This window comes from Thalassophryne amazonica, chromosome 9 (genome assembly GCF_902500255.1).
Source record: "Thalassophryne amazonica chromosome 9, fThaAma1.1, whole genome shotgun sequence".
Classification (NCBI taxonomy): domain Eukaryota; kingdom Metazoa; phylum Chordata; class Actinopteri; order Batrachoidiformes; family Batrachoididae; genus Thalassophryne; species Thalassophryne amazonica.
The window spans coordinates 58,007,384-58,019,724 of record NC_047111.1 but is presented as its reverse complement, the minus strand read 5'-3'; the positions used below and the strand labels follow the sequence as shown (position 1 = coordinate 58,019,724).

At 40.6% G+C, this 12,341-nt stretch overlaps 1 protein-coding gene across 1 annotated transcript in view; it reads right to left on the bottom strand.

The window, feature by feature from the left end:
* The window catches only part of LOC117517179 (beta-2 adrenergic receptor-like), a 44,562-nt gene extending 34,479 nt beyond the window's left edge, over nt 1-10,083 (bottom strand). Inside the window, 1 exon segment of the mRNA XM_034178108.1 lies at nt 9,850-10,083. The gene's annotated coding sequence lies outside the window, so the exon portion shown is untranslated.
* Between the last annotated feature and the right edge of the window lie 2,258 nt (nt 10,084-12,341).

Genomic DNA, 12,341 nt, shown 5'->3' with positions numbered 1-12,341 from the left:
ACAGAATAAGTACAATAGTCAATTAGCAAAGGTGACGTGTGGGCAGGCTCGAGGATAGAAGACGTCTGTCCTGAGAAGAACCGGAACCACACGATTTCCTCCGCCGCCGAACCCAGAGAATACTGGAGCCGCCAAATCCCGAACACCCCAGGTGGCCACTGTCTCCGCATGTCGGATCTGGTACTGCTGGCGAGGAGCAGATGTGTCACCCCCGGCTGTGTCCGTGGCGGCAGCGCCCTCTCGTGCCTGAAGCCCGCACTTCAGGCAGGGCGCCCTCTTCTGGCGGCCCACACAACAGGCAAGGCAGGATGCAGAGGATGAGACTAGAGCGAGGTCAAAAACAAGGCGAGGTCGATACACGGGTAGACAAAAGAACAAGACACTTGGGAGGCTGGTAAGTGAATGTGGAAACTCAACAAACTGGCAGTGAAGTGGCAAACACAAAGGACCTAAATAGAACCAGTGGTAATTAGGGAACAAGACACAGGTGCTGGAGAACGACCTGGAAGGGGGGTGTGGCAAACAGAAGGGACAGGACACACCCACACCAAACCCTGAACACCAGATAAGAGAGTGCAGTAAGACAAAAAGTGAATTGGGCCCAACTCAAAGGTGGACCTACAACCACCGTGATCTAAACAAAAAGCCAAAACCACTAATGAACAAAACCCAAGTACAAATAAAATAAAGACCTAACATGAAAAAACAAAGAATTAACCAGAGAAGAAATGCAAATACTGGAAAGAAATCAACCACAGAAATAAAGGCTCAGATAAACTAGATTGGAACTAACACATGGCCTAAGTAAGATAAACCGATAATTCAACATATGATAAAATCAAAACAAACAGGTGATACAACTAATGATTACACAAACGGAAAAAGCAAAGGCTGGACACAAACTAGAACAGAACTTGACTCATGACTAAAGCATGATGAACAGCAAATACATGATAACAAGAAAACAAAACCAGTGATCTCAATATATCAAACAGAAAATTAAAGAGACAGGATCGAAGACTGATACACAGAGCTTTGGAATTGCCTTTCTCATTTTTCAGTTTAATTTTAATTTACAGTTTTAAAATGTTCAAACATGAGAGCAATTTATTTTGTAATTAAGTATAATACTTCTAATAGATTTAACTGATCCCTGTAGAAACCTCTGAGATTGAGAGTGCCAACTGTTGGTTTAATTCCATGAAGGTCAACATTGTGCCGGTGTAGAAGTTCTAAACTTGGTCTTAAAATAACCCAGCTGTGGAATTCAAAAGCATGACTTTGAATTGGCATAACAGCTGGTTTTTGTACCTCCCTCATATTTGGAGAAATGTTTGAGTCCTTCAGCTAAGTCAGCCCGCTTATATCTAATGACTTCAGATGTACGATGTCAGTACGTAACACAGCTTGTGTGAGAGCTGATTAATTTATTGCATTGTACATTCATCCATTTTCTATACCTGCTTATTGCAATTAAGGGTCACTGGGGCGCTGGAGCCTATCCCAGCAGTCACTGGGTGAGAGGCAAGGTACACCCTGGCACGGGGCCTTCCTCAAAGCAGACTTCTGAAAGTGTATATTAAAAGAAATATTAGACATAAAGTAATGGAGAAGTGGTTACTTGCTTCCACAACAGAAGGTTCCTGGTTCAAGACCACCTGTACCCCTTTTCCATGTAATTTAGTCCATGAACAAGGCTACATCTGGGTATCATCTATTCTTATTCTTATGTGCCTCTATTATATGATGACACTGTAACCTTTGCAGAAGAGTGGCTTTTTAGCTGTTACAATGCTTTCATTATTTTAATATAATTCAACGTGTGTTCTCTGATGTTGAGTTTTATCGTTTTGGTCTCGTTACTGATATTTTTCACCTTTGTAATGTCAGAAAAGTCTGTGCAGGCTTAAATCTTAACTTTTTTTTTAATAAAACTTGATAAAGTGAAGTAGACAACTGCTAGTTGTATTTATAATTTTATTTTGTCATGCTCACTTACTTATGCAGATGGAACACTGAAAAAGAGAAACAAAACTGCTTTGGCAAGAGAAGTAGAAAAGCAGGTATTACCCACAGACATTGTTCCTGAGCCAACAGGATGAGTTTAGTTCAGTAAATGAAGGGCAATGATCAGGTTTTCTCTCCACTGGGAGCCACTCCTGTGATATCTTGAGTGTGTGCTTAGGGTCATTGTCCTGCTGAAAGATGAACAATCAGTCAGTCTGAGGTCAAGAGTGCTCTGGAGCAGGTTTTCATCCAGGATGTCTCTGTACATTTCTGCATTCATCTTTTCCTTAATCCTGACGAGTCTCCCAGTTCCTGCCACTGAAAAACATCCCCACAGCATGATGCTGCCACCACCATGCTTCACTGTAGGAATGGTGCCTGGTTTCCCCCAAACATGACACCTGGCATTCATGCCAAAGAGTTCAATCTTTGTCCCATTGGACGAGAGAATTTTGTTTCTCGTGGTCTGAGAGTCCTTCAGGTGCCTTTGGGCAAACTCCAGGTGGGCTGCCATGTGCCTTTTACTAAGGAGTGGCTTTCGTCTGGCCAGTCTACCATACAGACCTGATTGGTGGATTGCTGCTGAGACGGTTGTTCTTTTGGAAGGTTCTCCTCTCTCCATACAGGAATGCTGGAGTGAGTGACAGAGTGACCATCAGGTTCTTGGTTACCTAACTAAGGCCCGTCTCCCGCAATTGCTCAGTTTAGATGGCGGCCAGCTCTAGGAAGAGTCCTGGTGGATCCGAATATCTTCCATTTACAGATGATGGAGGCCACTGTGCTCACTGGGACCTTCAAAGCAGCAGACATGTTTCTGTACCCTTCCTCATATTTGTGCCTTGAGAGAATCCTGTCTCAGAGGTGTACAGGCAATTCCTTTGTCTTCATGCTTGGTTTGTGCTCTGACATGCACTGCCAACTGTGGGACCTTATATGTTGACAGGTGTGTACCTTTCCAAATCATGTCCAATCAAATGAATTTACCCCAGATAGACTCCAATTAAGGTGTAGAAACATCTCAAGGATGATCAGTGAATACTGTGAATGCTTATGTACATGTGATTTCTTGTTTTTGTTTTGTTTGTTTTTTAATAAATTTGTAAAGATAAAAATAAAAAACCCCAACCTTTTCACATGGTCATTATGGGGTGTTGTGTGTTGAATTTTGAGGGGAAAAAAGAATTTAATCCATTTTGGAATAAAACTGTAACATAAGAAAATGTGGAAAAAGTGAAGCGCTGTGAATACTTTCTGGATTTACTGTAAAAGAGACAAACCCCTTGGCATCTGCTGAACATTGATGCACCAGATCAAGTGAACAAGCAACTTTGTTTTGCCTATATAATATCCCATAGACATATCTGCCACCTGCTGGATGTGATGGGTTATGGCTGTGCTTGTGTGATAGATCCCAGCAGGAGTCGCTGTGCATGTGGTAGTCAATAGGCCTGACTCTCCCGACAGCTAAAGGATACTCTGTCCACTCAGGCCAGAGCCCGGGTTTTAGCTGACTGGTCAGAGCGTACGCCTCCCATGCCAGAGATTGTGAGTTTGTGTCCCAATGGGGAGTGACTGGGAGGAGTTAAACATTATGCAGAGAAGCTGCAACATGGACCAGACATCTCTCTTGCTGTCTGTCTCAAGTCAGGCTGAACTGGTGACTGGACTGGAGCTCAAAGGATCCTTGGCTTGATTCTCTATCAGCCCAGTGTCATGTTTTTTATTTGTGCTTCCATCACGAAATGAGTCAAATTTTCGTGTCAACTTTTTTTAAAACTCACTATTACTAACCCTACTCCTACCCCCAACCCTGACCTTAACCATAACCTAATCCTGCTCCTTCCCCCCACCCTAACCATAACCACCCCGAACCCCCGCTTCACTTTTAATTTTGTGCAGCCATCACGGAATGTATTAGAATGAAGTTGTGCTGCCGTGATGAAAATGAGGCGATTTTCATGACAACATCACGAACCAATAGATGTATATTTCGTGCTGCTGAATCACGACATGCCGTGAGACCAGGTTGGCATGGCAGCACACTGACATTGGTGGGTGAATATGAGGCATCACTGCAAAGTGCTTTGAGCATCCTGGGAAAGCATTGAAATGCAGTCTGTTGGCCCCACGTGTGATCCATGGACCATATTTGTGTTGCATTCCCTTGGTTTTGGCCACTAAGGTAAATGACAAATTCTCCACAAATGTCTGTAATTCACACATCATTTACTTTTTACCCTCAATCAATCAATCAACATTTATTTATAAAGCGCTTTACAGCACCGACTGGTGTCAATCAATCAATCAATCAATTTTTTTATATAGCGCCAAATCACAACAAACAGTTGCCCCAAGGCGCTTTATATTGTAAGGCAAGGCCATACAATAATTATGTAATAATTATGTCCAAAGTGCTTAACATTAAAAACACAAATTTACAAAAATAAAACACATATAAAATAAAATTTTTAAAACAACATAAAAAAGAACATAAAAAATAACAGAACATGTCACCTCCCCACTAAGTGTTAAAAGCCAGTTTAAATAAATAAGTCTTTAACTTAGATTTAAAAAGTGCTAGGTCAGGAATAGTATGTAACTCAAGAGGTAGCTTGTTCCACAGTCTGGGGCCAGCTACTGCGAAAGCATGATCGCCCCAACGTTTATATCTTGACCTTGGAACATCTAAGTAAAGCTGGCCAGACGCCCTTAATGTCCTACTATAGGCGCGCAAAGTTAAAATTTCAGACAAGTAGAGAGGTGCAAGGCCATAAATAGCTTTAAAAACAAACATTCAAATTTTAAAATCAATTCTAAAACGAACTGGAAGCCAGTGGAGTGAGTACAGGACGGGTGTAATATGCTCACGTCTAAAAGTGTTTGTTAAAAGACGAGCAGCAGCATTCTGCACCAATTGGAGACGTGCAAGAGACGACTGATTAATGCCCGAATAAAGTGCATTACAATAATCAAGTCTGGAGCTGATGAAAGCATGAATGGCCATCTCAAGATCATGTCTACTGAGAAAGTGCTTTATTTTAGCCAAAAGGCGAAGTTGGAAAAACTAGCTTTGACAACAGAATTTATCTGTTGATCGAACCTCAAACAGCTGTCAAATATCACTCCCAAATTCTTGACAGCTGGTTTTACATAGTTAGCCAAAGCACCAAAATTTGGTGTTACCACATTTGGTATGCCAGAGCGCTCAAACACCATGATCTCAGTTTTACCATCATTCAGGTAAAGGAAGTTTTGGGACAGCCACTGCTTTACATCACGAATACAATTAAATAATGATGACAAAGCATCACTCCCATTAGTCCTCACAGGCAGATAGATTTGCAGATCATCTGCATAACAATGAAAGGACAGGTTGTGCTGGGTTATAACTGACCCCAATGGCAGAATATACAAAGAAAACAGAATCGGACCAGGACAGAACCCTGCGCACTCCACAAGACAGATGACAGTTGATGAGGAGAGGTCCCCAATCATGACAGAAAAGCTCCTTTCAGCCAAATATGATCTAAACCACTTAAGTGCAGTACCATGAATGCCAATAAAATGTTTCTAACCGGGAAACAAGTACTGCGTGATCCACAGTATCAAAGGCTGCTGTGAGGTCCAACAGAGTCGGGTCCCATGTTGCAGCTTCTCTCCATCAATATTAATTTACGACTCAGAGGAAAGAATTCGAACCCCTGTGCTCCAACATATGTGTGGTTTTGAAGTCACATTGTAGCGTGAAATTGGTTTGTTTCTTGGTTTATTTTATTTCTAAAGACAAGGTCTGGTGGCCACCAGGTCACTTATGTTTGTAGACAAATACAGTTTTTGTGTGTGAATGTTATTTTCACTACCTGCAGATTTTTTTTCCTGTGCTTAGATTTATAGGCACGTGGGTTTTTCCAACACACTACATGTGTGCAGCACCTGTAAGGCAGTGCATTCATTCCCAGCCATTCCTTCATTTCAGCCACACTCAGTAAGCAGCATCTGCAGAGCATTTCTGAGCCATTACATAGATGATTCTTATGCATTATAGTGCGATTAATCAGCTCATGTGCAACAGCTGTGTATTTTACTCATGACGCTGTAAGTTATGCTGCCTGCAGCACGCCTTTGGGATAGGTATTTGAAAATGTGTAATCCTTTAAATTTGTCCAGACTATAAATGAGGGAATGGTAGCGTTTTAAACAACAGGCTCATTTTAAAGATCCATTTTTTTATTCGTGCTTTGAAGTCTGTGCTGAAACGTGTAGCACAGTCTTGTCGTGACAGATGATACTGTACATACACATACTTTGTGTTTGCAAAATACTCAGCGAACCATGTGGACATGGCATGCAGCCTGAAAATGGCCCTGTGTAATGGCTCGACACTAATAACCGTTTAATGACATCTTGTTGCTGCTCACTGAACCTGTTGGGCTGATCGGCAATAATTAAACACCAAAAAGATTTAGCAAGACAAAACACACAGTATATAAGAGGAGGTGTGTGTGTGTTTGGGGGTGGGGTAGGTGGGATTAGACTGAGCACTGAGCAAACAAACATGCACTCATATACTACATGTACAGACGCCCAGCTTTGGCAGTGCTTAGTAGAACAAACTGATGTTTTTTTTTTTCTCTGTGACATGTTGTGAAAAGTAGACATTAAATCTGACACTTTTTTAGAACAGGTTTTCCACCTTTATAGTGACCCCAGTGCTGCCCAAAAAGCCTAAAGCACCCTAGAGCCAAAATTAGTAGTCAGTAAAGACAAAATTTGAAATTCCTCAATGGTCATTTAAAAGAAAGATAATTTTGGGTGTTTAGTTAATTACTTAATTTTCCATACCTGCTTATTCGAATTCACTTTTAAAGATAAATTGTATATAACAATAATAATAATAATAATAATAATAATAATAATAGGGCCGGCACGGTGGATGAGTGGTTTGCACTGTTGCCTCACAGCACAATCTAAAAAATGAATCCCTGTCTCAATGAGAAAAAGTCCTAACAATTTGCATAGATTTTTTTTAAAGTTATTTCAACTTTTATTCATTCATTCATTCATCTTCTACCGCTTAGTCCAATTAAGGGTCGCGAGGGGCTGGAGCCTATCCCAGCAGTCATAGGGCGTGAGGCGGGGTACACCCAGGACAGGACGCCAGTCTGTCGCAGGGCCACAAACAGACAAACAAACAGACACACCCACACACACACCTAAGGACAATTTTAAACATTCCAATCCACCTAACCCGCATGTCTTTGGATGTGGGAGGAAACCAGAGCACCCGGAGGAAACCCACGCAAACACGGGGAGAACATGCAAACTCCACACAGACAGGCCACAGGAATTGAACCCACGACCTCCTCGCTGTGAGGCAACAGTGCTAACCACTAAGCCACCGTGCTGCCAACTAAAGTTATTTCAAGTTAATAGAGAAATCTTTTGGCATTAACTCAGTTGAAAGGTGAAATAACTGAGTTGAAATAAATCTATGCAAATTGTTACATCAATTTGTCTTGTTGAGACCGCAGTTCCTTTTTTAGAGTGCCAGAAGGTTCTTGGATCGCTTCCCACCTGATGCCACCTTTCTGTGTGGAGTTTGCAGCTTCTCTGTGTGTTCTGATGGGTTCCCTCCAGATGCTCTGGCTTCCTCCCACTTCCAAAGACATGCATGTTTAGTGTAGGATCATTTGTAGTTTTGTGTATTTTTTATTTATGTATTAACTTATTGTAAAAGCAAAAACTCACTTGATTTTGAATGAAGACATCATAAGCTTAAAAAAAAAATTAGGGTGCCATTTTTTCTTCACATTCTAAGGGTCCGAAATAAAAGATGGTGTCCAAAATGGCCTCTGTTTACCAATAATGCAATATCTTTGCTAATGCATAAGATATAATTACAAACAAAGTATCTAAATATAGGTTTTCTGACACAGGTAAACCAATGGAATCATCAAATTACATAATTATATTATGTAATTAACAAGAAATAAAAGGGTCGAGTTCCTCTTCTAAAAACTGTTGAGGCCTAAGGTTTTAAAAACATTCTGGACTCACACGCCATTCCAACTCATTGTAGAAATTGCATAATTTATTACCAGCCTTGAAAAATGACAGCTACCTATTTTATAAACACTACACAATCTACAGACTGTGGATCCCCAGGGGCACCACACTAGTAGTTTGTATAATGTTTGTTTGCTGCTCATCTAACAAATAAAGCAAAGTCCAAAATCCAGTTTTTGACTTCTTGTTAGACGAAGACTCTGCCATGTTGGTTTAAGCAATGTTATAGTTGCTGTGGGTTCTCGTTTCCTGCAAATACAAAGAAAATATATCTTTGTATACATATATACACCAAATGTTTAAACCTTAAACTAATGCGGTCCAGCAACTTCATTCAAACGTCAATTTTGGGCCCACCAAAATTGTTTAATTCAGGATCGCAGTCTGTCTGAAAGTTCACAAAATAATAAGATTAGTAGGATTAGTAGTCACAGGAAAGTTGTTATCCATGTGGGAACCTCTCGATACAGTTTTACAAGGAATAGATGCTGAGAATAGATATTGGATCTAGATTTATGTCAATCATAATGTCACATTTATGCCGTTTTTGTATCATGGAAGCCATCTTGGATTACAGGGTTTCAAACATGAAAAATAATGGTACCCTATTTTATTTTATTTTTTCGTATTCTAACTGAATCAGGTGAGTCTTTGCTTTTACAAAAAAGTAATAAAACAAAATAATACACACATTTTGATTTCATGACAAATGAGCCTACAGTACTTATGTGAACTGCACACTTTAAATTGACCGTAGTTGTGAATGTTCTCTATGTGGCCCTGTGATAAACTGGCGTCCTGTCCAGCGGGTACCATCCCTCTCGCCTGATGGCCGCTGGGACAGGCTCCAGCTCCCTTGTGACCCTTAACTGGAATAAGATGGTACAGAAAATGAATAAACAAGTAGTAATAATAATTTGGCCAAGATGTTGTTCTTGTAAAACAATGAGAAAATTCACCAGTAAAAGGTTGTCGCACCAGATGCTTATTACATTTAGTTTGTAAATGATCTTATTGTACATCTTGTCAGCTTCCTCATATGTTGACAGGTGTCTAAAAAATAGTGTGTGCAGCCAAAATTTTCAAAAGACACAGAATTGATCAGCATTTTCAGGTCTCCAGCAACAACCTGTTGACATATCTGTTTCTTGAAATGGTAAAGAGCTGCTGCTGGTCACGCCTCCTCTCTAAAGAAAGAGGGAGCAGAAGCAAAGGAATGTCTGAGAAGAAGCCCTCTCCAGAGCACACACCAGCTCAGTGGGTGTGTCTCACAGAGCAAGCAGGACTTCAGCACTAAAGTTTTGTGACATATGTTACGAATGTCTGAAATTAGTTCTTTCAAGCCTAAATTTGTAAAATTGAAGTGTAATTTCTGCATGCACAGATGTGGAAGAGTGAAATTTTGAGTATGTTTAGCATGAAAAAAGCAACCGCATTTAACTGTTACCAGGTAAAGAACAATGTGACCCCTTTAATGCCGTTCATATTTGGAGGCTTTTTGTCATTTGTTTTTGCTGCACATTTGCCTTTTTCCAATCATGCCAAAGATTTGAGAACAGTACAATATATATGTGCAAGTCTGCAAAACACATTGAACCTCAAATATCTGCTTTAATTTAACTACTGACACCAAGTGGATTTAAATGTTGCCAACACACAGACACTGTGACAAATAACTACAAAAATGAAACAGAATTGAAGTGCACTTCAAACATCAGTATGTGGATTACTAGATCATCAACCAACTAAAACATTCTGTTTATGAGCTTGTCCTACCTCCTGGATCAGTCCTTTGATTCCCAATCCAGCAATCTGATAATCCAGATGCTTTTAAATCCACAACACAAAGTGTCATGATCGTGTGTTTATCAGCATTGCTTGGTCTCTCTTCCTCTTTTGCTGAATGTGTGGTGTTGTGTGTGACACGCACACACAAACACACACGCACACACACACCCTCTCATGTGCGCTGTCCTTTCCTCTTTGCATATAAGCAGTCTTTCAGACCTGGAACTCACTTCCCCTGTAGGTGCAGCTGAGCCTGTCACCCTTTTTATTCTTGAGGCACTGTGACGTCACAGTGGGACAGTAGCCAATCAGAGGCGTAGGACGGGCTTTTAGTGTGTATCACATGTCTGCAGTGCACTAGCTCCAAGTGCCCTCTGGTAAAAAGAATTTCTTTAACCTTTATGTGCTCATGGAACATTTTCTAAGCGCTTTTTTAGCACCGCACAACTTGATCTTCACGCAAAAGGGTAGTTAAGATCACATATAAAACACCGCTCACAACCTGTGTGCACGGACTGTCTGTTTTCTTGACAGATCAACTATTCTTGGGAGTTACAACATGTGGTTTGCAGGTAAATGCCTCCCTTGCTTGTTTTTCCTCAACAGATACTTTAGGATCAAATGGCATTTCCCACAATATTATTTGGTCTGTTTTAGGATAACATACATGCAACACACATCTTGGGTGAAAGTCAAATAAAAAGGGAAATGCTGATATTATTAGAACTGATGATGCCGAACTGTAATGCTTTGCCATACTGTAATCAAACACAGTAATATGTCTTGTTTTCTTGTTGTTGTTGATTCTGTTTTGGCTCAGTGTGAATTTGAAACATTGAACCATTTGGTTTGAAGAAGGAACTTCCATCACCTTTTTTTGCATGTGTTGCATAGCTACGGCCTTTCATGTTTGCAGTTTTAGTCGAGAGCACAGCTTCTCAGTGCTAAAGCTTATTTTAAAAAATACCAATTGTAATACCCCCGTCACACATAGCCCAAATCAGGCAATGTGGCATCAGAGACATGAATCGGCGCACATCCGAAAAGTGTTGGATTTCAGTTCCAAAACATTCTGACAGCCATCTGTGGAATTCCACACAGTTGGTCAAAATCGGCTGGCGGCCCAGAGTGTGATGCACATGTTCAAAACCCTACGGGCGCCATCGAGATGGTACACCTATTCGACGGCGGTCCATGTGCAATCTGAGGACCATCTGACCACAATTTACATATTCTGATGGCGGAAAAATGGGATCCAAAATGATTTGAGCGTATAAGAGGGAACCTCCAGATGGATCTGGCACTGATCAAAATATAATATTGGATAGCTCATTGGCCCACACACTCCATACAAACCACTGAAGCAAATTGGTGGCCATCTTACCACTCACAAGTTATGTGGCCTGCACAGAGACGGCTTATTAGAACGTCAACAATTTGGAGTAATAACTGAGCTGATTCTCTCATTTTCTTATTTTTGTTCTCCAGATAATGTAACCTTCATCCCTCCTAATCTTTGTCTGCCATGATTAGCTGTTTCAATTATTTCCTTTCTTTCTTTTAGTACTCTGACATATTCTCCCCTTCTATTCTCAATTACTCATATCTTGCTGGGACAAATACTCCAGTCTAAAAATTATGATTTTTTTAAATCAAAGATTATACAAGTTTTGTGATATATATATATATATATATATATATATATATATATATATATATATATATAAATATCAAATCAAATCAATTTTATTTATATAGCGCCAAATCACAACAAACAGTTGCCCCAAGGTGCTTTATATTGTAAGGCAAAAGCCATACAGTAATTACAGAAAAACCCCAACGGTCAAAATGACCCCCTGTGAGCAAGCACTTGGCGACAGTGGGAAGGAAAAACTCCCTTTTAACAGGAAGAAACCTCCAGCAGAACCAGGCTCAGGGAGGCGCAGTCTTCTGCTGGGACTGGTTGGGGCTGAGGGGAGAGAATCAGGAAAAAGACATGCTGTGGAAGAGAGCAGAGATCAATCACTAATGATTAAATGCAGAGTGGTGCATACAGAGCAAAAAGAGAAAGAAACACTCAGAAAGACTTCATGTTTACTCAGTGTGCTGCTTTGTAAAGTTCTCTCTGCTGTTGCTACATTGATTAGCTCCTTACTCCTGGCATACATACCACAGCATTTTCAGAGGTTTCGTGTGCACATGGGTGTTTCTTGACACAGTGCCGTGTTTACAGAACACTTTTTGAAAACAACAAAGAAAAAGATTGTATCTGTTTCTGTGTGGACAAGGCCTTAAGGGAGTATCTCACTGGGTTGCGACTGCTTATGAACGGCATCTGCGATGGAATTTGTGCAATTTCACCCAACACTCACAGCTGTTCACCACCCCCTCACCTGAATTGCAGGGTGGTGGCCGTGTGTCACTTGATTTTTGAACAGACCAAAAAATTTGTGCAACAAATGTCTTCACCAAGTAGTCAG